The sequence below is a fragment of the Canis aureus genome, chromosome 22 (genome assembly GCF_053574225.1).
Source record: "Canis aureus isolate CA01 chromosome 22, VMU_Caureus_v.1.0, whole genome shotgun sequence".
NCBI lineage: Eukaryota > Metazoa > Chordata > Mammalia > Carnivora > Canidae > Canis > Canis aureus.
In genome coordinates this window covers 13,189,089-13,216,414 of record NC_135632.1, presented here as the reverse complement: position 1 = coordinate 13,216,414, position 27,326 = coordinate 13,189,089, and the positions used below count along the sequence as shown (strand labels likewise).

Sequence of the window (27,326 nt, the reverse complement as noted above, 5' to 3'; positions counted from 1 at the left end):
TACTAAATACAACTGGAGGCTGGGAGCTTACAGAGGAAATTAAAAAGAAACAAGAAAGAGTAAAACTCTATCAGTGTTCTTATCTTACCTTGGGCCTATCTGCTACTCCACTATCTCTTTAGCCCTCAGATAGATTCTATGTTTTAGGGACAGCCTACTGCCCAGACCTCTAAGTGCCTTTGACCATGTCACAAAGGTGAAGAAATATTATTTTCTTACTTCAACCTATCTCCCACCTGGTGTCCATTGAATGAATGCCATGATAATCTCTGTAAAAAAGCCAAAAAACAGAAAACAAAAAACAAAGTACCACTCTGGCCAAAATGAAGACAATCTGCATGTACTAATGTGGCTCAGTTCAGCTTCTCTATGTCCTGACTTGGACATTCTAGAATTGAATTTGTCTTTACCTTTGCACAACAAAAGGCCCGTTAATAGATTTTCTTAAAATAAATTTTGTCTGCCCTTTAGCTAAAATGACAAATTATCTACATTTCCTGCAATCATTCCTTCAGAAAAACTAAGGTTCAGCCTTAAAGCATCTTACTACACATTTAACAAATAGTTAAGGAGCTCTTTTCAGAAGTCAGAGCCTGGGCTAAACACTAAGAATATCAATCAGGTGTGGTTCACTCTTCTATTCCAGCTTGGAGAAATTGGCAGGTAAATAAATAGATTCAAGAAATCGGCAAAGGAGGGACCATAAAAGAATATACAGGTTCAAATAATAGCATGAAAGAGGAAATGGCTTTTTTTAATTGAAGTGGGAGGGGAAGGATTACAAAACCTTCAAAAAGGAGATCCTCACAAGCTGTTGGCATGGTAAATAAGGGAGGAAAATGATGATCCTATTAGAATAGCTTATGCAAACAGCTTTTCAGAAAACCCCAAACAGCTGAGAATGTCAGAGTGTAGGGTTGTGAGGAAATGCCTACCAAGAGATGGAACTAAAAACCCAAAAAGCATCTAGATAATGGAGGGCCTTTTATGCTGTACCAAGAAATTTTGACCATAAAAACACTGAAGACTGAGATAGAATGGGTTTTCTCTTTTTAATTTTTTAAATGAAGTATAATTGATATATAATATCCTATTCGTTTCAGGTATACATTTTTATAATTCAATATTTGTATACATTATGAATGTTTTCATTATAAGAGAGCTATGATTTTAGTCCTGTCATGTGGAGAACTGATTAGTTGGAGACACTAATTCTTTACTGTCATGGTGGTCCAGGTGAAAGATCATGATGTCTTCACTGGGAACCCCAGAGCATTCCAGAAGCCAAAATGAATAGATACAGAACATGATAGGAATTGGGAGTTCAGTAGATCTTGGTAACTTTTTAAGAGCTGTTCAGGTAAAGGAGAGAGATGAGTGTGCAGGTAGCCTGCATTTTGGGGTGAGAGAAAAGCTATTTTGTAGTATTTTGCTGAGACAGGAAACACAGAAAGACTGTAAGTATGGAGTTTAGGGGAAGGAGACTTTAAGTAAAATTACAGCAGTGCAGGTTCTAAAATTATTTTCATCATTCCCACATTTTGTACGCCTGATTCCCTCTGGGTATGCCCCATTCTCTGCCTAAGGAACTCTTGATAAATTCTTCCCACCTGCATGGAAGTTGGGGCAGGGAATTGCTCTAGCCTTCACTTTCCTACTTCAAGATAAGCAACATCCTCCTGCACTTATCATGTCAAATCTGGATTCTCTTGGTTTCCCATCTCAGCTGGTACTCCTCATCAGGGGACTGAGTAGGAAATTCGGTCATCATGATTTGCAATAGCACACTCCAGATATACCACCAGCAGGACCATGATAAAGAGCAAGCACATAGTATCTAACTTGGAATGAATTAGTTGGTAAAGTATAAGTGATATGTATCCCATCCAACTATGAAACTGTGGTTTATGCTCTAGAATCAACTGCCACCTCCATAGACAGTGCATTTGAAAACTAGGTAATAGTGCCAAAGAGAAGTTGAGGAGTAGGATCAGCCCAGCAGGGAGCAAAGGAATAGGGAGGGATCTCAAGACATGCAGAAAAAGTTAGATCCTATTTTTACCCAAGCTTGGAGATCAAAGGAAAATCAGAGAAGTAAATATGAAGGAAAACCCCAAAGCCTCCCTTACTGTAGAAATTGTTTGGGACACCTGGGTGGCTCAGTGGTTGAGCACCTGCCCTGGTTCAGGGTGCAATCCTGGGATCCAGGGATCAGGGATCCAGAGATCAGGGATCTAGGGATCAGGGATCCAGTCCCCATCAGGTTCCCTGTGAGGAGCCTACTTCTCCCTCTGCCTATGTCTCTGTTTCTCTGTGTGTCTCTCATGAATAAATAGAATCTTGTGAAAAAAAAATTTTCCAGGGCAGCCCGGGTGGCCCAGCGGTTTAGTGCCTGCCTTCAGCCCAGCGCCTGATCCTGGAGACCCGGAATCGAGTCCCAAGTCGGGCTCCCTGAATGGAACCTGCTTCTCCCTCTGCCTGTGTCTCTGCCTCTCTCTCTCTCTCTCTCTCTCTGTCTCTCATGAATAAAAAAAAATTTAAAAAGAGGTGGAATAAATATATTAAAAATTTTTTCTGTAGAAATTAAACATTTTTATTTTTGTAATAAAATCCATTCAGAAATATTATTTTAAAGCCAGTAGAGTCAAAACTATTTCTTTTTCTCTATAGTTTCTGTGGGTTGGGTTAGACATTTTCTAAAAAAAAAAAAAAAAAAAAAAAAAAGTTGTTCCAGCAGGGGTCTCTCTTTGCACATGGTTCAAAAATTCTTAGAAGTTGCAATGGAATATTTTTGTTTTGCTTATCTAAAAGTCTAAATATATGTAGTTGCAAAGTATGTCAAAGCTCTTTTCTTACACTATTAGAAAACCATGGAAAAGGTATAATAATAATGCTTCATATCATGATTTGGATGATTAAACTGGTTTGTTCACTACAAGATAATGCATCAAGCAACATATAGTTTTTATGCACTTTTGTTTATACAGGATACTTCAAAAAAAGTTTACATTTTAAAAGGTATAATCTCTAATTTGACTTCTGTTTGCATGTTTCTTCACTTTTTTGTTTCATGTTTTAAGTAACTAGAATATTTAGAATTGGCTATTTTATTTCCATATTTTATTGAATTTTATGCATATTTTATAAATAATGGCATTTTTGTGTTTTGGCAGAAAAATAGGAAAAAATTTTTAAAAATAGCTGTCATATTGAAAAGAAGAATGAAATTTATTTTAAAGTGAGAATTATCCAGTACAAAGCTTCACATAGTTTGAAAACCATGAACTTGAAGAAAGAGGCACCATTGTTGTTGGTATCCAAGCTTTTGGAATGGATCCAAAGACCAGATGGATGTTTGTCCTGTGATGTACTCTGGGGCTTGGTCTGTACTTCTGGTGGAAGCAGGTCAGCAGGGGATTCTGGCCACTGAAAATTCAGGCCCTCTTAAAGAGGTCTGTTCGTCCCTACTGTCAACCATTTGACTTTTCCTGAGCAGAAGAGAAATGGCCACAAACCACCCCTTGCCAAGTTAGCAAATGACACCTAAAATACAGTTCTGGAGAGAAATGCTTGCAATTAATATTTTAAAAATAGGAAAAAATATTAAATCCTATTAAAATCCTTGGGACTGAATTTCTGCAAAGCACCCAGATCAGACAATTGGGTTTATTTCTGTGGTTTAATCTCAAGGTTTGTTATTTTTCTTTTGCTTTATTTCTTTAAGACTACAATTATCACTTCTTTCCCTGCTTCTGTCTCCATTTCCTCTCCAACCTCTAATTTTCAAAATCATTTCTTAATTCTAAAAAAAATTATCAATATTTTAGTGACACCTTTTAATAAACTATACACTTCCCTTCACAAAAGTAATATTGGGCCATAAGAACTTTGATCTGTCTGACCACTAATAAAACAGAAAATATTAAGTAAAAATGTTTTATTCCAAATGACATTGCCACTTACTTTTTAATAGTATTAGAGTAATTATCTTAATTCTCTCTTGAAAAAAAAATCCATTAAGATCCTTTAATGACGGAAATATATATTTGTAATGGACCAAATGGCAACATGCCCTTGTCTAAAGCAATCATATTGTCCAATAAAGGAAGATCCGCATTTAAATGTGGTGCCTCTGAACACCAAATATTATAAGAATTCCTAGTCAGCAGTATGCTATGCCAAGACCACTCCACAGATTGGTTTACCCTTTCCTACTATCTGTGGCCTCATTCTAAATATTTCCTTAATGTTAATAACAGCATACTGGATTGTTCCAACAATATAGACTTTAACATCCTATGTTTATGTATCTCTGGATAGCTGAGCTATTCAAATCAATAAATTTTACAAATCCTTCTCACTGCAAACGTTTTGTCACTATTTTATGTTTGCATGTTTCTCCCTGTCTTCCTCTTTCCTATGCAAGCCACGTCTCTGCCCTCTGTTTTGCTTATTGTTTCCTTTCTCTCTTGTTTGTTCAGTTTCTGTACAATCATTTCTCTTTGCTCTGGCCTTTGCTCCAGCTTCATGTTCATTTCAGCCTCCACCTTTTTTCCCTCACAAACCTCTTTGATTCCAGTTGACAGTTTAAGATTTTTTCTTTTAGTTTCCAGAGGCTCCTGTTGCCATAGTGATACATGATGATGATAAAGACCATGACTGCTTCCACTGGCACTCCAGTTGCTATAACAATGCCAGTTAGCTGAGAATTCTGTGGAAACTTGTGAGAAGGATGCTGGTTCACACCTTTTTGTGAGACAGCATGCCAGAAAATGTTTCTTAGTTAATAGTTGTTTGTACCAATAAATCTTGAGTCCATAAACTATCCAGCCCATATTTGGATAACTAAAAAGCCAAAACACCAATATTTACCTCTTTGTACCCTGAAAAATTCTCCCTTCCCTGCCTGTTTGTCCTCCCTTCCTACTCTATTTTTTATATTAAAAACATACCTTATGTAGACTGAATTGTGTCCCTCCAAAATTCATATATTGAATTCCATCCCTCAGTGTAACTGTATTTGGAGATAGGGCTTTTGAAAAATAACTAAGTTTAAATGAAGTTATAAGAGTGGGCTCCAAATCTGATAGGATTGTTAGTTTGGTGGCAGGGGCGGGGGGGTGGGTGGCGGTGGATGGGAAACAGAATAGATCTCCTCTCCTCTCAACCATATGAGAACACAGGAAGAAAACAGCCATATACAACCCAGGAAGACAGCCCTCACCAGGAACTGAATCTGCCTGTACCTTGATCTTAGACTTCAGAACTCTGGGAAATAAATTTACGTTATTTAAGTCACCCAGTCTATGATATTTGTTATGGAAACTTGAGCTAATACAATACTTGAATATTAACATTTATAGATCTTGTTAAGTGGTTTTGATTTTTAAAACATCAATTTCTGGAAATGTATCCAAATAAGGAAATTATAAAGTATTGCAATGTTCATTATCAATATTTCATCATTGAATACTAGAAGAACTAATAGGAAAAGATGATATTCATTGATATTTTTGTGATCCTTTTTGTTGTTGTATAGCTTTCTTATTTTTATTTATTTTTTTTTTTTAGCTTTCATATTCTTAAGAAAATATAAAGAGGGGGATCCCTGGGTGGCTCAGCAGTTTAGCGCCCGCCTTAGGCCCAGGGCCTGATCCTGGAGACCCAGGGTCAAGTCCTGCATCGGGTTCCCAGCATGAAGCCTGCTTCTCCCTCTGCCTGTGTCTCTGCCTCTCTGTGTGTGTTTCTCTCATGAATAAATAAATAAAATCTTAAAAAAAAAAACAGAAAATATAAAGAAATGTATCTTTGTCTTTATAAATCCTATAACTCACTCAACAAAAGCTGGGCAAAACTTTTATTTTTTTGCAATTGTGTCATCTCCCTAGAATGTGAATCTTGGCATTTTGCAACCTTGTTTGTGCCAAATCACATGGAGGAAGGGAGCAGCTATAGTATCAAATCTTGCTCAGGACTGATGTCAGAAGACCTAAAACTGCTTTTAAAAGATAAGGTCTATTTAAAAAGTACCTGTCTAGTGACATGGTTCTAGTATACAAAATGCCAGAAGAAGGTTAAAACTGACTGCACAACCAGAAAGGAAGAAGAAACTCTTGGCGCATCTCAAAGTATGTTAAAGTAAGGGACGTGAAAACAGAATTTTGCTAATGAAGACATTTTGGATCAGCTTTTTCATTGGCTCCTACATTTACTTCTATCAAAGATGTTAATCAAGATAACATTAATTTATTTAAATAGATGTGAGACACCATCACAAAAAAAAAAAGTGTCAATATGCTATATTACCAGTGCATAATTTTACAGAAAATTTTGAAGTATAAATACTCTAAAATCATTTAAGAAGAAGTCCTAGGGAATTTTAAGGAAAATGAAGATGATCCTTGTAGAATGATATGGAAAGTAGTTTCTAGCTACACAGATAGTCCCCAACTTTGATGGTTCAACTTATGACTTTTTCAACTTTACAATGGTGGGAAAGTGATAGGCATTCAGTAGAAACTGTAATTCAAATTTTGAGTTTTAATCTTTTCCTGGACTTGTGATATGCAGTACCATACTCTCAGTGAGGCTGGGCAGTAGCAGCAAGCCACAGCTCCCGTTGGCCACGTGGTCACAAAGGTAAACAAGCTATACACTTAGAACCATTCTCTACCTACACAACTATTCTGCTTTCACTTTCAGTACAATATTCAACAAATTACATAAAAAAGTCAATACCTCATTATAAAATTGGCTTTGTGACGGTTTTACCCAACTGTAAGTTAATGTAATTGTTCTAAGCACCTTTTAGGTAGTTTACACTCAACTATAGTGTCTGGTAGGTGAGGTGTATTAAATTCATTTTTTACTTAAAATATTTTCAACTCATGATGGTTTTATTGGCACTCAACTCTATAACTTCCTAAGTTGAGGAAGACTATATAATTGTTCTAATTGTGCTATAAAACAAGCTGATTTTTCTTATTATGGTAGAATAAGATCCTCTGTGCCACTATCAGTAATAATAATGATAACTTCCTATTATGTGCCAGGCACATTCTAAGTGATTTACATCTATATCTCTACTTCTCACTACAAACTTGTAGTATAGAAACTACTACATGGGGAGACAGGTTCTGGGAAGTAAGGTCACATTTCCAATATTTCCATTAAGGCTCAAAAACTTACAGGACAGGGATCCCTGGGTGGCGCAGCGGTTTGGCGCCTGCCTTTGCCCCAGGGCGTGATCCTGGAGACCCGGGATCGAATCCCACGTCGGGCTCCCGGTGCATGGAGCCTGCTTCTCCCTCTGCCTGTGTCTCTGCCTCTCTCTCTCTCTGTATCTGTCATAAATAAATAAAATATTAAAAAAAAAAAAAAAAACTTACAGGACAGCCCAAAACATGATCTGTCCAAGGAACAGACCAGGAACTCTAGTCTTATATTCAGTTGCATAAATTCTGGAATAATAACAACTGAATCAAATTAGTTGGATAATTGCTACAAATGTAGATCACCTTTAATGTGGCTTGGTTTATTTCTTAAACCATCTGGACATTAACCCCAAGTGCTTTTCTTCAAGACATTCCCCCTTGATGAACTAGGTAGAAGAGAACTTGAAAAAAGCAAATGAGATTTATGAAAATTTAAGTGGTTTCAGAATGTGTTTAATTATTTAAGAGACCTTCAAACCTAGAAATGTATAAACTTTTATCCCCAAATTGTTCCATCTTTGAGTGATTGAGTTATGTACTCTGTGTATGTGTGCATGTGTAGAGAAAAAGTGAACATGTGAGCCAGAATGGGGGTGGACTGACTCAAGAGGAATCAAGTCTGTTGCTGTATTTTGTAATTTCACTGGTCACCTTATGAGTAATAGATTAGAAATTATCATAATATACAACCATAACCAACTTTAGGACATCCACATATTACTAATGAACATACAATATAAATAAATTGCTCTTCTGAGTGTTGTAATTTTGTATGCACTTTGGTCCCTGGAAACTCCAAAGTATGAATGATTCCATCTAATACATGGACTTCTCAGACCAAACCTTTCTTGTTTCTTAAGGGGAAAAATCTCATCAATAATATGTTCTTCAAAGAACTATCTTCTCTTTGAAAATGTTCATATTATACTGAGCTGCTCAAAGGAAATTATGAGGATTTTCTTATTTCTAAGAGATATTCCCACTGAAAGGAGAAGAGACACTGGAATTATAGGGATAGCGGGGAGGAGAACCAAACAAACCTAGTGGACAATAAGGCAAAAGCCTGTGGACTTCTGGTCTATTTAATATCTGATTTCTCTAGAGTCCCTTAGTTACCAACTCCATTCATGTGCTAACCCCAAAGAATAAGGTATTACTAGTTTTTAATTCTTGAGTCATCCAGAGCATCTCTCTCATGTTTAGAGGTGTATAGAATATGTCTACTTGTAATGAGAAGTAAGAGTCCTCCTTGATTGACCCCTAGAAATTAGAAGATTGGTAAGTGATGTGGATATAAGTACAGTAAGAAAAGAATTAAGAATTTCCTTTTTATCCCAGCCTTCTCACTCCCTGAGTAACTTTTGGCCAATCAGTTATTATTTCTGGGCCTCAGTTTCTTCTAAAAATGTAGGGGTGTTATGGTATCTCCATAATTAATATTATGACTAATAAACTAAGGAATAACATATGTGCATTTCAGCTACTCAGACAAGAATGATGTACAATTGTTCCCTGGGGACAATGATGCCATAACACATTCAAGGGAAAAAAGGTATAGGACTAGATGAAGTAAGCCTCTGGTGCTTTAGGTTAAGATCCTGCATATTAACAAATTTATACCCCTTTGTTACAAAAAAGCATTTGAGATGACCTACAAAGATGTATAACAAGCAGAATCAAATAAATTAATGCAGTAATTGGAATAAAAGGAAAACAAGTTTAGTCTGACACAAGCAGATCACATATAAACAGGTAGAAAATTTGTTTTTTGACTATCCTGATAGGTGAATTAAAGAGAAAAATATGATCAGTTATAAAATTCACTGTCTCTTAATTTCTATATTGGTGGTGGTTAGAATGTAGGTGGGAGTGGGATAATCTGCTCAAAATAGTTGTTCCTTGAACTGAAGTAAGGGCGATGTTTTTCATAGTTTCTTATAACAGAAGAATATATGATGTAGTATAGTATTTTTCAGCTGGGATATGCAACAGAAGGGGACCTTTGTTAACATACACAATTATATGTTAACATATAGAATCATAGCCCTGGGCCCCGGTCTCAGGTTTATGATTGAGTAGCTTTGCATCTGTGCATTTGACAAGAGCTTCAGGTGCTTTTGATGTAGTCAAGTCTACAAACATGCTCTAAAGATCCACCTTTGCAATAAGGATAATGCTGAGTTTCAAGTGCTGTTTCTTTCAATACACTCTTCAATAGTGGAAGGTGCCAAAATGACAAAGCACAATTAAATAAAAACAATTTTATGAGGACCAAAGAATATAGTCTGGTTACATAGCTCTCCAAGGTTCATGTTTGACCCAATGTTAAAATTTAAAACATCAAGAGGAATTAAAAAATAGGTAACTCCCTATTGTGAATTTCCCTTTAGAGTGAATGGAAGTTGGTCCCAAACAGCCTCGCTGTTTGTTAGATAGACAGGCATGCAGAGGGAGTCCAGAAGTATGTGCAAAATTGCCTCTTCCTTTGATTCAAGTTGATTATACCAATCCCTACATAGTTCACAGAAAGACTGAGATTCAGGATTGTCTTCTTGACTTTTATTTGTCAATAGTTTCTTAGAAACTTGAAGCTTAATCTTTAAAATATGAAGAATCCCCAAGTGGAGATTTCTCTGAGGCTGGAGTTCAGAGGATAGCCAGGAAACTCCTCTCCTTTCAATCTCTCTTCCCATCTCCCCTTCCTTACACCCCATGGTCATTTTAGTTCTTGGTTTGCCTCATCCTTTTTTTTTTTATCAGACAACTTTATTAAGATATATTTACAAACCAGAAAGTTCAAAGCACACACTTCTATAGTTTCTAGTACATTCACAGACTAGTACAACCATCATCACAATCTACTTTAAGATACTCCAAAGAAAAACCCTTACTCCTAAGCTATCACTATCTATGGCCCTTCCTCCCAGTCTCTGGCCACCATTAATTTATTTTCTGGCCTCTATTGATTTGCCTATTCTAGACACTGCATTTAAATGGAATCATATAATCTGACCCATTGGTTGTTAAGGAGAATATTTAATTCTCAAGTATTTATTAGTTACCCAGTTTTCCTTTTGTTATTGATTTCTAATTTTATGTTATTGTGGTCAGAGAAGATACTTGGTATGATTTCAATCTCTTTGAGTTTTCTAAGACTTGTGGTCTAATATATGGCTATTCTAGAAAATGTTCCACATGCACTTGAGAAGAATGCATATTCTACTATTGTTAGAATGTTCTGTATGTCTGTTAGGTCCATTTGGTCCATAATTTGTTCAAATCTGCTGTTTCTTCATTGATTCTCTGAATGGTCTCTCTGTTGTTGAGAGTGAGGTATTAAAATCCTCAGCTATTATTGTATTATTGTTTGTTTCTCCTTTCTGATAGTTTTTGCTTTATGTATTTAGGTCCTCAGATGTTGGCCACATATATATTTACAAATTGTTATATCCTCTTCATGGATTAACCATTTTCTTATCATGTAATGACCTTATCTCTTTCTCTCATTTTCAGTTTAATATATATTTTATCTGATATATGTATAACTACCCCTGTCTCTATCTCTATGTGTGGGTGTCTCTCTCTCTTTTTGTTTTGGCTACCACTTGCTTGAGATGACTTTTTCCATTCCTTCACTCCGAGTCTATGTCTGTCTTTAAGGCTAGAATGAAGCAACACCTAGGGTCCTGAGGGAAAAAACAAGGCACAGTGACAGTTGGCACTATTGAGAAGTCTGCACATGCCAGCTGTCCCTTCAATTGAAAACAACACCAACCACCCTATCTGCAGGACCCTTGTTTCCTCCTAAGGAGAAAAAGACAGAAGAGGAAACACTACCACTCTCTTGAGCAAGCCCACACCTTTTTGGAGAAAGAATGAAAGCCACTGTGGCTACAGAGGGGCCACAGGCCAGCATCCTGGTGACAAGAAGTTGCAAGTTCCCACTATGATGTGATAAGAAGGGCAGTCACCTCCGTGGTCTTCTGCCTGAAAGCCCAGAACCTCACCTTATATCAGGCAGACCCTAAATAAAGCTCCCTGAGAAACTGTCACAGCCCAAAGAAGGCTCAGAAGAACTGCTATATGTGAGGTGGGGCCTGGCCTGGCCAGGCCTAAGAAGGATGCCTAGGGGAGAGAGCCTTCTGTCAGTCAATGAACCAGTGCTGCTTCTATGGTTTGGACAAAAGTACTGTGGAAACCTGAGAGGCTGGCATCAGGGGAAACTGAGCAAGGGGTACAGAAACCCTCTGCATCATCTCTACAACTTCTCTGTAAAACCTAAAATCACTTCAAAGTAAAAGGTTTATTAAAAAAATAAGAATGAAAATAAAGTGAATCTCTTATAAGCAGTATTTCATTGGATCTTGTTTTTTATCTATTCACCCATTCTATGTCTTTTGATTGGAGAATTTAATCCATTTATATTAAAGTAATTGTTATTATTATTTTTAAATAGGCTTTATGCCTGGTATGGAGCTCAACACAGGGCTTGAACTCACAACTCTGAGGTCAAGAACCAAGCTGAGATCAAGAGTCATATGCTTAACTTACTGAGCCACCCAGGTGCCCCTAAAGTAATTATTGATAGGTAAAGACTTACTATTGCCATTTTGCTTATTGTTTTCTTGTTGTTTTGTATAACCATTGTTCCACATTTCGTATCCTGATGTCTTTATTATATTTTGATGTCTTTTGGTATCAGTATGCTTTGATTTCATTATTATTATTATTTTGTATAATTGCTACAGGTTATTCCCTTAGGGTGACCATAATAAGCCTTACATAAAATATCTTAAAATTATAATTTCTTATTTTGTTCTGACAAAACTTAACTTCAGAATTCCTAAATTTTACACTTTTACTTATCTACTCTCTCATATTTTAGGCCATTGCTATTGCAATTTACATATTTTTATAGTGTGTAACCAATAACAGATTATTGTGGTTATGATCATTTTTATTATATTCACTTTCTTAACTTTAAACCATAGTTGTAAATAAATTATACACCACAATTACAAATTACATAATCTAACTTTGGTTATATATACCTTAACCAGTGAGTTTTATACTAACTTTTTGTGTTTCTATGGTGTTAGCACCTTTTTATTTCCATTCAAAGAATTCCCTTTAGCATTTCTTATATGGCAGGTCTAGCAGTAGTGAACTCCCTCAACTTTTGGGAAAGTCCTTATCCCTCCTTCATGTCTGCAGAATAGCTTCACTGGGTATAGTATTCTTGGTTGATGGGTTTTTCTTTTAATATTTTTGAATATGTCATCCCATTCTTTCCTGTTCTGAAATATTTCAGGTGAGAAATCTACCAATAGTTTACAGGGGTTCCCTTGTATGTACTTGTCTTCTTGCTGCTTTTAAAATTCTTTGTCTTTGACTTTTGACAATTTAATTATAATTTGTCTTTGTGTAGACCTATTTCGATTCAATCTATTTGAGATCCTTCAGATCTCATGGATTTGCATGTTCATTTCTTTTCCCAGTTTTGAAAATTTTTCAGCTATTAATACTTGAAGTATATTTTCTCTTTCTCTTTCTCTTCTTCTGGAATTCCTGTAATGCGAATATTGTTTCCTTTCATTGTGTCCTATAAGTCTTGTAAACTCTTCATTCTTTTACATTCTCTTTTCTTCTTTTTGTTTCTCCGATTTCATAATTTCTAATGTCCAATCCCCCAGGTTGCTAATTCTTTTGCATGGTTGAGTCTGCTTTTGAACTCTATTGAATTCTTCAGTTTAGGTATTACTTTTTCTATTCAAGTCTCCCAGTTTGCTTTCATCCATAAATAATATATAATCAAATGTGACAAAGTCTTCTTTGGTAAACTACCAGGCAATGTGATTCATGAGAATACCATGCTTCTTTATGCAATTCTCCCCTCAATAATCAGGAAGGTTTCCTATTTCATATCTGGATATTGCTACACTGTCTATTCTCCAATTATCTTAAAGCTTTTGATCAGTTACAAGTTTCTGAAAACTGCTTCTGCAATGGATGACTGACAGAGGTTATCCAGACACATAAACATCACTGACTTGGGCACCTACTCAGCCACCTTCTTGTTCACTAGTATTATATTTTTCAACTCTAGATTTTTTTTTCTTCCTTCTTTTCTTGTCTTCTTTTCTTTTCTCTCTCTTCTTTCTTTCCTTTGATGATTTTTATTGCTTAAACTTTCATTTTGTTCATGCATTGTTTTCTTAATTTTGTTTAGTTTTCTGTGTGTTCTTGTAGTGCACTAAACTACTTTGAGAGGACTATTACAAATTCTTTGTTGGACAGTCCATAGATCATCATTTCTTTAAGATCATCTATTAGAGTTTTATTAATTTCCTTTGGTGGTGTCATATTTACCTGCTTTTTTGTGATCCTTGATTCCTTATATTGGTGTCTGTGCATTTGAGTAATCACATTCCTCTTCCAGACCACAGATTTGCTTTGGCAGAGATAGGTCTTCAACAGTCAGATTCAAATAGTCAGCAGTTTGAATTTCTGGGCATGTCTGCTGATAATGTTTTGGGCAGGTGGGAACCACTATCATGATTTATTTTGAAGTGAGGCAATTTCCACATTCTGAAGCCAGCTATGAGGGGGGTGCCACTGACTAAGAACAGTTGGATAGGACTACTGGTTTGGTTCATTACCCAAGTGAGGCTGTAGAATGGGCTCCATGGCTGCCTGGATTCTCTGGTTAGACTTACTAGATGGTCAGGACTGGGTACTATATTCATTAATAGATGGGGTTATGAATTATTTTTTCTGCCCTGGCTTGTCAGCAGGATAGGACCTAGGGCCTGAGCTCATTGTTTGGGAACCTGAATGAAGCAAAAGTGTGCACTAAATTCACTTTTCAGATGAGCTCCACTCTGCAGAGAGGGAAAGCCACACATGATTCTGTTCAAGTATTACTGTAAGTAGGGCTGCTGGATGGATTATGCAGTTTCCAATGTGCTTTGGTTAGGTTCCCTGGTTATGCAGGCTGGAGGCTGTATTCAGTGATAAGTGGGGCTACAATTTAGTTTCCCTATCTGGGCATAGTGGGAGCAGCAGCTGAAAAGCTGATAAAGCTCTTTCTTGTCTAAAATGCAAGCCAGCCTATGCCCCAAATTCCCTGGCTGAAAAGGACCACTAGTTTTATTCTGCAAACTATTGGTTCTTCTTGCCTGTGTCTCAGCCTAAGCACTACTAAGGCACACGGCTTCTAAGCATTCTTGCCAACCCTTCTGGTCAGATGGGACTGGGAGCCACAGCAGGTGGGGCTATGTCCCTGCTCCCTTATCTGGCCAGGAAAGGGAGGGGTTACTTTCAATTTCCCAAATAGATTGTCTAGTTGGGAATTCCCTCAGCTTTGGCTATGGATCAATCCTCCTGTCTATGTGTAGCACAGAAACTCCTCATGTTTGGTACTGGCTTTGCTCTGGAGGTGACAGCTCTATCTATCCCCCTCTTAGTTTGAGCATCACTGTGCTACATGGCTTTTAGGTGTTCCTCTAGTGAGATATGGCCAGGAGACACTCTCCATATCAGACAGGGCTGTGATTCATCTCCTTGCCTGGGCATGGGCAAACCAGGCTCTGAGGCTGGCAATATTCCTTATTTGAAAATCCAAATCAGGCAGATCTGCACCCCACTGAGTTCCCTTGTCAAAGTGCACTACCAGTGTGGTTCTTCAAATGAGCAAAACCACTGTTTGAGATTACAATTTGGCCATTGCAGATAAAACTCAGTCTGCCAAGATCCATGTGCTGGTTGTTATAAGATCTTCCCTGCTTCTCCATCACAGTCAGAATCCCAGTGGTCAAGCCCCCACGTTCCCGGGCAATCCATGGGGTGAGATTGGAGTACAGGTCCCCACAAAGCAACCCCAATGGTTGAGGGGGTGGACTGGTTGTCTCCTCCTGGGTTTTCTTTTCTCACTGGAGGACCTGGTGGCTCAGGGAAGATCTCTCTGTGGGAGGTGAAATGAGATCAATATGTACTCACTTCTCTTATCCTTCTAACGCAGTCTATCTTGTCTCTGTGGTTCAGGGGGCTGCCTCAGACTCCCCCTCATATTCTAGAATTCTTTCAATGATGTTGTCATCTTGAATAGTTTCTAGTTGTCCTTCTTGTGATGGGATGCAAAAGTCAGGAGTGATCTATGTCACTATGTTGGTGACATCACTCCCCTTCAGAAGTCTTAATTTTAATAGTCAGTTTGTCAGTTGCCTCTTTCATGCACAGTACTTTTGGTATTGTATCAAAAAGTGGTTAGGAGGGTACCTGGGGGGGGCTCAGTCAGTTAAGCATCTCTCTTCAGCTCAGGTCACGATCCTAGGATCCTGGATCCAGCCCCACATTGGCTCCCTGCTCAATGGTGAGTCTGTCTCTCCCCCAGTTCATGCTCTCTCTCTCTCTCTCTCTCTCTCTCTCAAATAAATAAATAAAACTTTCAAACATAAAAATAATAAAAGTTTAGAAATATTTTATGAGGTTTTGCACTACTTACAAAGTACTATATGAAGTATTATACTCTCTTTTCTTAGTGTAGCTAAAGGCTTATCAATTTTGTTGAACTTTTCAAAGAATCACTTTTTTATTTCCTTGGTTTTCTCTGTTGATTTTCTGTTTTCAATTCATTAATTTCTCCTTCAATTTTTATTTATTTTCTTCTGCTTACTTTGGGCATAACTTAATCCACCTTTTCTACTTTCCTAAACTAGAAGCTTAAAGGATTTATTTTACGTCTTTCTTCTTTGCTAACATAGAAATCAAGGCTACAAATTTCCCTCTAAGCACTGCTTTTGCTGGATCTCACAAATTTTTATAAGTTGTGTCTTCATTTTTATTTAGTTCAAAAAATGTCTTAATCTCTCTTGAGATTTCTTCTTTGGCCCAAGTATTATTTAAAAGTGGTTTGTTGGGGTGCCTGGGTGGCTCAGTTGGTTGAATGCCTGTTTTCAGCTCAGAGAATGATCCTTGGGTCCTGAGATCAAGCCCCACATCGGGCTTCTCCCTCTTCTGATCCCCCTGCTTGTGGTCTCTCTTTCTTTGTCAAATAAATAAAATATTTTTAAAAATAAACAAAAGTGGTTTGTTTAATCTTTAAGTGTTGGGGGAGTTTTCTGATTATCTTTCTGTGATTCTTATTCTATTTAATTTGATTGTGGTCTGAGAGTAGACATTGTATAATTTCCATTGTTTTTCATTTGATAAGTGTTTTTTAAGGCCCAGAATGTGGTTTTTCTTAGTGAATATTCTGTCTAAGCTTGAGAATAATGTGTAACCTGCTGTTGTTGGATGAAGTAGCCTATTTGTGTCAATTATATTTAATTGATTACTGGTGCTGTTGAACTCCTTGCTGATTTTATGTCACCTGGATCTGTACATTTCTGACAGAGAAGTGTTAAAGTCTTTGTATTCCTTTATTTCTCCATGTAGTTTTATTAGTTTTTACTTCATGTATTTTGATACACTGTCAGGCACACAAAATGATTATATCTTCCCTTAATCTTTATATAATGCCCCTCTTTATCCCTGAGAACTTTCCTTACTCTTTAAGTCTATTCAGTCTGGAATTAATATAGCAAGTTTCAGGGTTTTGTTGTTTTTTTTTTTTTAATTAGTATCCTACATCTTAAACAATATAGCAATGTATATTGATTAGTATATCCTTATTACACCTTTACTTTTGATCTATATGCATCTCCATATTTAAAGTGGGTTTCTTTTTTTTTTTAAGATTTTATTTATTTATTCATGATAGACACAGAGAAAGAGAGAGAAAGGCAGAGACACAGGCAGAGGGAGAAGCAGGCTCCATGTAGGGAGCCTGATGTGGGACTCCATCCCGGGTCTCCGGGATCACGTCCTAGGTCAAAGGCAGATGCTTAACTGCTGAGCCACCCAGGCATCCCCAAAGTGGGTTTCTTATAGAAAACATATAGTTGGGTCTTGTTTTTTAATCTCCTCTGGCAATCTCCCTTTTATTGGTATATATAGACTGTAAATTATTAAAATGATTCTTGATACAGTTTGATTAATATCTACCATATTAGTGTTTTTGATTTATTGCCCTTGTTCTTTGTTCCTGTTTTTATTTCTTGCTATTTTTCTGCCTTTTGTGGCTTTAATTAAGGATTTTACATGATTCCTTTCTTAGTATTTCAGTTGTAATTTAAAAAAATTTAATGATTATGGTACAATATATATTAACAACTAATCCAATCCACATTCAAATAAATCTATAGGGGGCACCTGGGTGGCTCAGTCAGTTAAGTAGCTGCCTTCAGCTCAGGTCATGATCCCAGGGTCCTGGGATCAAGTCCTACATTGGGCTCCATGTGGAGCCTTCTTCTCCCTCTCCCTCTGCCTGCCACTTCCCCTGCCTATGCTCTCTCTGTCAAATAAATATAAACAAAATCTTAAAAAAGACAAAACAAATAAAATCTTAAAAAAAAAAAAAAAGGAGGGGGGGATCCCTGGATAGCTCAGTGGTTTAGCACCTGCCTTCAGTTCAGGGCGTGATCCTGAAGTCCCAGGATCAAGTCCCACATCACACTCCCTGCGTGGAGCCTGCTTCTCCCTCTGCCTGTGTCTCTGCCTCTCTCTTTTTCTCTGTGTATCTCTCATGATTAAATAAATAAAATATTAAAAAAAACAAGTAAAACTATAGTACTTCATAATTAGTGTAATGCCTTACAATAAAATATTCCTAATTCCTCCTTTTCATCCATTGTATCATCGCTATAATTGATTTCATTTATACATAAGCATTCTTAATTTAATATTGTTGTTATTACTTTGAACAAACTGTTAGATCATAATAAGAAAAGAAATTAACTTCACTAATTTATTCTCCAGTGTTCTTCCTTTCTCTGTGTAGCTTCAAGTTTCTATATTATTTTCCTTCTCTCTGTAGAGCTCCTTCTAATATCTCATGCAAAGTAGGTCTACTGACAACAAATTCCTTCAACTTTTGTTTGTCTGAGAAAGTATTTATTCTCTTTCATTTTTTAAAGATAATTTTGCAAGGCACAGCCTTCTAGGTTGGTGGGTTTATTTGTTTGTCTCAAGACTTACACATTCCACTTCATTCTCTTGCTCTCATCCTTTCTGAGGATAAGTTGGATGTAATTCTTATTTTTTTAAATATTTTATTTATTTATTCATGAGATACACAGAGAAAGAAGAGAAAGGCAGAGACACAGGCAGAGGGAGAAGCAGGCTCCACGCAGGGAGCCTGACATGGGACTTGATCCCAGGTCTCTAGGATCAGGCCCTGGGCTGCAGGCGGCGCTAAACCGCTGCGCCACCCGGGCTGCCCTAATTCTTATTTTTGATTCTGTCTTAGGTAAGGTATGTTTTTCTTCTGGCTTCTTTCAAGATTTTTTTGTTGTTCTTTAATTTTCTGAAGTTTGAATACGGTATGTCCAGATGTAGAGCGTTTTTTGGACATTTATTCTGCTTAGTGTTCTCTGAGTTTCATGAATCTGCGGTTTGATATCTAACATAAATTTGGGGGAAATTCTCAGTCATTATTGCTTTAAATATTTCTTCTGTTCCTATCTTTCTCTTCTTTCTGGTATTACCATTATGCATATGTTACACTTTTTGTAATTGTCCCATAATTTTTGGATATTCTGTTCTGGTTTTTCTTTTCAGTCCCTTTTTCTCTTTCTTTTGAGAAAAAAAGATAAAAATATATCTTTTTATAGATAAAAATATATCCTTTTATCTCTTGAGGATGTAACAATAGAACATAACTTCTATTGTTACATCCTCAAGCTCAGAGATTATTTTCTCAGCCGTGCCAAGTCTACTAATAAGCCTATCAAAGCCAGTTTTCATTTCTGTTACAGTGCTTTTTATCTCTAGCCTTTTTAAAATTCCCCCCCAACCCTGAGAGTTTCCATCTGTCTTTATATTATCATTCTGTTCTTACATCTTACCTATTTTTCCATCAAAACCTTTAGCATATTAATCATAGCTTTAAAAAAATGTCCTGATCTGACAATTCCAACATTTCTGCCATAACTGACATGGTTCCAATACCTGTTTAGTCTCTTCCATGTTTTTTGCCTTTCAGCAAGCCTTGTAATTTTGAAAGGTTGATACGGTGCACTGGATAAAAAGGAACTGTGGTAAACAGGCCTTTAATAATGTAGTGGTAAGGTGTGTGGAGGTGTGAAACATTCTACAGTCTTATGATTAGGTTTCAGTCTTTTGATGAGCCTGTGACCCTGGACTGTGAATTTCACCAGTGCTTCTCAGTTCCCCCATCATAGATGGGATAGGATGGTGGAAGGGGCAAGAATTGGGTATTTTCCTACTTTGACGTGGGAGGCTAGAACCATTCCCCCCATGGAAGGCTAGAGCCAGCTAGATTTGGTTATTTCCCTTTCCCCAGATAGATTAGGTTTTGCCTGGAAGTTTAGGATCTAGTAAAATACTTTCTCCTGAGGGCAGGATTAGCTAATAAGAACAGAATGCTCTGGTGTATTTGAAAATGTTCCTTTTCATCTATTCCTGCTGGATGCATGAGTGGATTTGTCTCTGATATTCACTATAAGGATCTGGTGGAGTTCCTGGAGGTAAACCTTAAAATATCATAGGGACATCCCTATTATTGGGTCTTCCTGGAATTTTTAATTCTGAAACTCGTCCACACTGAGCCTCTAGAAATTCATCATTTACAGTTTAAATTTTCCTACTCTGGCACTAGTTATCATGGGTTTCTAATCCAGTAAATTGTGATTTTCTGTATCCATCTGGTTGTCTCTGATTGTGATGGTTAATTTTATATGTCAACTTGTCTGGCCATGGGGTGCCTGGATTAAATATCACTTCTGGGAGTATTTCTGAGGGTGTTTCTGGATGAGATTAGCATTTGAATCAGTGGAATCTTTAAAATAGACTGATCCAGTTTGGGTGGGCATCCTCCAATCAAAGGCCTGAATAGAACAAAAAACAGAGGAAGAGCAATTTGCTCCTTTTTTTTTTCTGCCTCACTGTTTCCGCTGGAACTTCTCATCTCATCTTCTCCTGCCCTCAGATTAGATTTGCACCATTAGGTCCCTTGTCTCTTAGGCCTTCAGATTCAGACTGAATTATATTGCTAGCTTTCTTAGGTCTCCAGTTTGCAGACAGCAGTTTATGGGACTATTCATCCTCCATAATCCTGTTAGTTAATTCCTCATTTTATACATATTTATGTTTCATATTTACATAGTCTCCTATTGATTTTGTTTCCCTGGAGAACCTTAACACAGAAATTGGTACCAAGAAATGGGAATGCTGCTATTGCAACTATCCAAGGAGGTGAAGGCACTGTGAAACTAGGAAATGGGTAGAAGCTGAAAGAGTTTTGAGGTACATGCTAGTTAAAAGCTACATTGCCATGAATAGACCATTAAAGATGATCTAGTGAAAGCTCAGAAAAAAAAAAAAAAAAAGCTGTAAAGAAAGCTTTAATCTTCTTAGAAAATACCTAAGTAATCCTGAGCAGAATGTTGGTAGAAATGTGAACAGTACAGGCCGTTCTGATGCAATCTCAGATGGAAATGAGAAACATGGTTTTGGAAACTGGAGAAAAGGTAAATCCTTGTTATAAAATGGCAAAAAAAAAAAAAAAAAAAAAAAGGTTGACTGATTTGTATTTGTGATCCAGTGTTTTATAGAAGTAGAACTTGTGAACGATAAAATTGGATATTTGGCTGAGGAGACCTCTAAGCAAAATATTGAAGGAGTAGCCTGGTCCCTCCTGACTTTTTATAATAAAATTTGACAAGAGAGGTATCTTTTGAAAATGAATTTTTTCTTTTTTAAGCAAAAAGGAACCAAAACCTAATGATTTGGAAAATTCTCAGGCTATCCTTATTATAAAAACTTGAGGAAGCATGTTCAGAAGAGGACACTCTTTTAAGGGTACAGCCAAGAGATCATTTGAAGAGATTACTGTGGATACAAACCATGGATAGAACTAGCCATCTCAACAAAAACCAGGTGCTATTTTTCAAGACAAGGATCAAATGACATCCCTTCCACTCAAGGTGATGCAGAGATCATTGTGGCTGCCATTTCTACCACATCCCAGACTGAAAAGGCCCAGGAAACAGAATAATTTCAAAGAGTGAGGCTGACTTTCCAGTTCAGGTAGACTAAAATGCCCCTGACCGGTGGTGGGGCCCCAGCAGAAAATGGCAGCAAGGGCAGTGTCACCACAGAAAACAAGGCATGGATAACACCCTACTGAGTCTTGAGGGTGATATTGTTACCCTAGTGGGTCCAGAGGTTAGAACATTGAGCCAAAGAAGATTATTCTCAAGCCTCAAGACTTAATGTTATTTGCCTGTTAGGTTTTGGACTTACTTGAAACCCATTAGCTCCTTCTTCTTTCCTAGTTTTCCCTTTGGAATGGAAATGTCTATTCTATGCCTATCCCACCATTGTATTTTGAAGGCACATAACTTTCATAGCTAGAGAGGAATTTGCCTCAGGATAAATCTTATCTTGGGTTTCACCCATATCTAATTTAGATGAGACTTTAGATTTGGAATTTAAAGTTAATGCGGGATTAAGTTCAGATTTTGGGGATTGTTGAGATGGAATAAATGTATTTTATATGCAAGAAGGATATGAATTTTGGGAGACCAGAGATGGAAAGTTCTAGACTGAATATTTGTGTCCCTTCAAAATTCATCTATTGAAATCCTAACCTGGTATTTGGATGTGATGGTGATGTGATGGTATTTGGAGATGTAGCTTTGGGGAAGTGATTAGGTCATAAGGATAGAGCTCTTATGAATGAGATTGAGGTCTTTAGTTTGGTGTCTTTATAAAAAAGATCTCAGAGAGCTCTCTTGCCCTTCCCCATTCTGTGGACACAGTGAGAAGACAGCTGTCTATAAACTAGGTAGTGGGCTCTCACCAGACACCAAATTTGGTGCTGCCATGACCTTGGTCTTCCTATCCTCCAGAAATGTAAGAAATACACATTTGTTGTTTATACTACCCAGTTTATGGTATTTTGGTTATAGTAGCCCAAACTGACTATGATTGATTTTTAGGGCACTGAATTACCCTGTTAACTCACAGCTCTGATGGATCTAAGAAGAAATGTGGATTTTCCGGTTTGTTCAGCTTTTTATTTGTTATTGGGACAGAGTGGTGCACTTCTAGGCTCCTTACATGCTGGCCTATCTGCCAGAAGTCCCTGCTGAAACTATTTTTCAGAAACATAGTTTCAATAAGAGCTGAGAAGCAAGATTCAAGGCTATATTACCAGCCTAGTAACAGACTACGAGAATACTAAATATTTGTTTAGCATGCATTTATTTTGTCCCAACAAAGTTGGGATAAGTTGTGTATTGAGGGTTCTGCAACTATACTAGTTACAGGGCATATATAATAGAAGCCAGTTATAATTACCAACCTCAAAGAGTTGGGGGGAGGGAAGATAGAAGGAAACATATAATCACATTTTTAAAAGAGAAAAAGTTATCCCAATCCTGATCTGAGAAAGAACATGTTTTGAGTGATGTAATTCATGATGTTCTTTTGCAATAAAGTATTACTCCTAATTAATTTTTAAGCAATTTCCCTACAAATTTTAAATTTTTTTTCTTTATTTATTTATCATAGTCACAGAGAGAGAGAGAGAGAGAGAGAGAGAGAGAGGCAGAGACACAGGCAGAGGGAGAAGCAGGCTCCATGCACCGGGAGCCCGACGTGGGATTCGATCCCGGGTCTCCAGGATCGCGCCCTGGGCCAAAGGCAGGCGCCAAACCGCTGCGCCACCCAGGGATCCCTCCCTACAAATTTTAATAGATAAAAATTTGCTCTGGGGAATCAAGTGATCAATTACCCTGATGACTGTCTATCAAGAGTCTGATGATCTTTAACCTTTTTTTTCTTTTATTTTTATCTGATTCAACAAGAATTATCTAATCATTCTTCAAACTGTAAAATTTCTTGCCAAGAAAGCATCTTTAAGTAGGCCAATATACTCTCTTATAGGTCTTTTCCTCATAGCAAAGTTCTAATAAACCTTTGACACATCCTCATAAATTGCCTGAAAAATCTTATTCAACATTGCAGTAGAAAATTACTCAGGTTTGTAAGAGAAGTTATCACAAGGATGTGGGTAAGACTTGAATTTTGAATGTATGAGTGAGTGGGGGTGGAAGAAGAAGGCATTCATTCAGAAGTGACATCTAAATTGAATACTATGAATGAGTAGAACACAGGGCAATGGGGAGGTGGGAGCAGTCTGAGAGAGTAGCAAAGAAAAGGCCCTAGAAGAGGACAAATAGTACCTGTGTAGCAGGTGGCTGCCCTGCCCATTTCCATTGGGCCTGACAATTTCCTTGTTCTGTAGTGCACTTTCATCTGCCTGCATCTGCATCCCCATCTGAGAGTTTTCCCCCAGGAGGCAGAAAAGCTTCCTCCCTTCTTCTAGGAAATGCTGATAAAAAACCTAGGAGGAATGACACCTCCGAGAGTTGTCCTCAACCAATGACAGCGTGGTGCAATTGATATGTAAATTTCCCTCTTCATTCTCCGCTCAGACAGAATAATTCTAAGTGTGTTTCACAATGTTTCCCAGAATTTCCCCAGGGATTTGGCTCCACTCCCCACTGTGGGCACTCACTTCCTTTTCCTGTGTCACTGCTGCCTCACTCTGCACCAGTGTTTCCTGTGCTTCCCAAATAAGCACATGGTTTTGCACATCAGTCCTTGTTATAAGGTCTGCTCTGGGGAATTCAGACTAAGCAGCCTGTTTGGGGGATTCCAAGCAGCTAACCAACAGAGAGAACTTGTGATAAGGAAAAAAGTAAAAGTAAGGTTGGGCCAGAGTATGTAGGGCCCTGATTTGCCATATTTAGCACATGAAAATACAGGATGCCCTATTAAACTTCAGTTTCAGATAAACAACAAAAAACTTTTTAAAATAAATATGAATGGCACATAGTTATACAAAAAAAATCATTGTTATCTAAATTAAACTTACTGGGTATCCTGTATTTTATCTGGCATTACTATGAGATCTAAAAAGGATTTGGGCACTTTGGTTCCAGTATGGAGCTTGGATTTGAGAAAGGCTGGGGAGACCAGTGAGAAGACATAGCCATTGCCCAGAGATGAGGCTTGGGTCTTGGGCTTTCAGAGAGATGGGAGAAGTGGATTATAGGCATAAGGGAAAGCTATCTGCACTTTGACTAACTGCCAGGGCAAAAGAACTATCTTATTAGATAGAATGGAAAAGTCTACCAAAAATGAGTGAAAGATATCCTAAAAATGTCCCCAGAATGTTTTTAAAAAGACAAACTAGCAATGCAGGGCCTCCTTTCCTTACTTCCTAAATGTGCTAGTGCCTATGGAATAGAACACCCTCCCTTAGGTGCAAACGCCTTGTCCCCTGTATCAGGCTGCAGGAGTAGCTTTGGGCCTGAGCACTCCTCCTGAATTGCTCTACTGACCTGAATTAGAGTGGGCTCTGCTCAGCCCTGTCTCCAGATGAGCTCTCGACCAAAGCTTCTGGAAATTACCAGCTGTGCATGGCAAGCACACTAAGGAAAAGCAAATTCTCTAGCTCGTTTTCTCTTTGTTGCTGCTGTTCCCTGAGATGGACCTTCCCCTACTGAATAACCCCAGCCATAGTGCACACATTCCTCAGAGTGATGTCACAGAAAATCCATTCTCAACATGGAAAGAAATAGGAAGCACATTTGGAATCACACGGTGTTCTGTATATGAAGAGCTCTTCAGTTTCATTTCAACTTTCATGAAGGAAATTCTATTCTTGTGGGAATCCACTTCAAAAACAATATTGAAAAAGAAACAAGAAAAATGAACTCTATTATACCAATGGTACATTCTCTCTTCTGTTTTGCTCTGTTTCTTAACTTGGTAAAATGCACACCAAAAATTATTAGGGAACATAGTTTGAATTGCTTCACTCCAAAGTTAGAGTGTTGAAAGATTAAAAAAAAAAAAAAAAAAAAAAAACCTGCAGCAAAATGAAAACACGCTTTCCTTCATTTTCTAACACGTGAATTTGATTGCAACTTTCATTTCTGAAATTGTACAGGGCTATTTCCTCAAACTAAATTACAAATATTCATATCAGACACTAAAAAGACATATGCATGAATAGTCATCTAGAAGTCAAGTGTTTTCTACCCACATTCATATATACATACAGACACTGGAGTATGAGTGATCTGTGTAAGCGAAGCCATTGATTACATATTCATCCACTCCACAGTAGTCAAGTTGGCATCCCAGGGTCTCTGGTTTTACTCTGTACCAACGATCATTTTGATTACTTACATATAGTATATATTTCATTCTCATAATAACCTTGTAGGGTGGATATTCCTTTCCCCACTTTACAATTATAAAAATTGAGGCTCAGAAGGATTAAATAACTTTCCAAAGATCACATAGTCTACAAGTGACACTTATGGGCTAAATTATGTCCCTTCTAAAACTCCTATGTTGAAGTTCTATCCTTTACTACCTCAGAATGTAACTGTATTTGGAGACATGGTCTTTAGAGAAGTAATTAAGTTAAAATAAAATCATTAGGATAGACTCTAATTCTATATGATTGGCATCCTTATAAGAAGAGAGAGACATTAAGGATGTGCATTCTCAGTGGAAAGACCATGTGAGGATACTATGTGAAGGCAATCATCTATGAGTCAAGGAGAGAGGCTTCAGGAGAAACCATCTCTGCCAACTTCTCAATCTTGGACTTCTAGCCTCTAGAATTGCAAGGAAATTAATTTCTGTTCAGCCATCCAGTTTGTGTTACTGATTATGATAGTTCTAGAAAACTAATTATAGTAATCAACCCAGAATTTTCATCTAGTCTGCAACTATCCCGAAATCCTCAATTTTCACTAGAAAATCAAGTCTGGGAGAAAATGGAGTTAAGAGAGAATTAATTTTACCTGATATTCAATATGCCAAGGCAAACTGGGGTTTAGCTCAGGCTTACCAAGTTATCCAAGATGACCCAATATAAGAGTCATGGTGGTGATGTGGTGATGTTAGGAGTTAGGGGGTAAGGACATAGCAGCAGAAGGTTCTAGGCAATAACAACTCAAACCCAAAAGAGTTGGCAATATCATTGTTCTTTTAGGTAATCAGTTTATGGAATCAGACCCCACACCATGATCAGAGTCTGAGATTCAAGAAACAGTCTCTCTCATGTAACAGAGCACAGGGAATTGGAAAAAGTGTAATGAGGGGCTGCAAGGCACCCTCTCCCCCACCAATTTTCCATATGTTATCCTGGAGCCTTGATGACAAAGGGATCAGGCCCCTCTTCTGATATTGCACAGATCTGTTGGGATATAGCAGCACAGAGCAGAAACTGGGCCCATGCCTGATGACCTAGACAGCTCCCTAGAATGCTGAAGGGAGACAGTTCTCCTCCCCACAATGCATTTTTCCTTCTCAGAATTTGTAGTGCCTCCCAAAGGAGAGAAAGGGACAATTATCTATAGAATCCAGTTTGCTTAGGTGCTACTTTAAATGAATAGGGGTCAGCAGCAAATAAAAACAACTACTCGATTTCCCAGGCAGAATCTGTGATTTTCTCTACCCACTCTTTCCCCACCCTCCAACCACTATCACAGATGAAGTTTTCTCAGCCCTGAATCCCCTGGCTTTGATGGACACCCAGTTCAGCTCATAAATCCCTCTCTTATAATTTGCATTTTTTGTATCAGTTACCAATCTTCCAAAAAAAATTGTCATAGTCTCCACAATTTGATATTTGATATGCAAGCTGCCCAAAACCCAGCTCTTGAGGCAATGGCCCTTTCTACCCAGGCTTAAGGACTATTTAAGACTATATAGTTCTCTAGAGAACTGGAGTGGTGAACAGAAGGTTGAGGTAGAAACAGTGCTGACTTTCATCAGTCCCTTAATGCAGGGACTTACTATTGTGGAAGACCTGAGCTATTAATACATAGAGCCCCAAGGCTTGCTAAATATATTAAGCTAAAACTACATCCCACTCCACCTCCTACTGTCCTCCCACTGGCAAGATGAAAGCTCCTAATGCCCCTGTTTGGTCCTGCTACAGTCAGAATCAACCAGAAT

At 37.7% G+C, this 27,326-nt stretch overlaps 1 protein-coding gene and 1 long non-coding RNA gene across 10 annotated transcripts in view; both read right to left on the bottom strand.

Annotated features, from left to right (window-relative positions):
- The window catches only part of SLC9A9 (solute carrier family 9 member A9), a 654,903-nt gene that overhangs the window by 577,856 nt on the left and 49,721 nt on the right, over positions 1–27,326 (bottom strand). The gene's annotated exons all lie outside the window — the stretch shown is intronic.
- Positions 3,208–4,670, bottom strand: LOC144294305 (uncharacterized). The gene is made up of 2 exons (XR_013361726.1): positions 4,566–4,670; positions 3,208–3,556 (listed from the first exon to the last, which is right to left on the bottom strand). It is a non-coding gene; the product is annotated as an uncharacterized LOC144294305 (long non-coding RNA).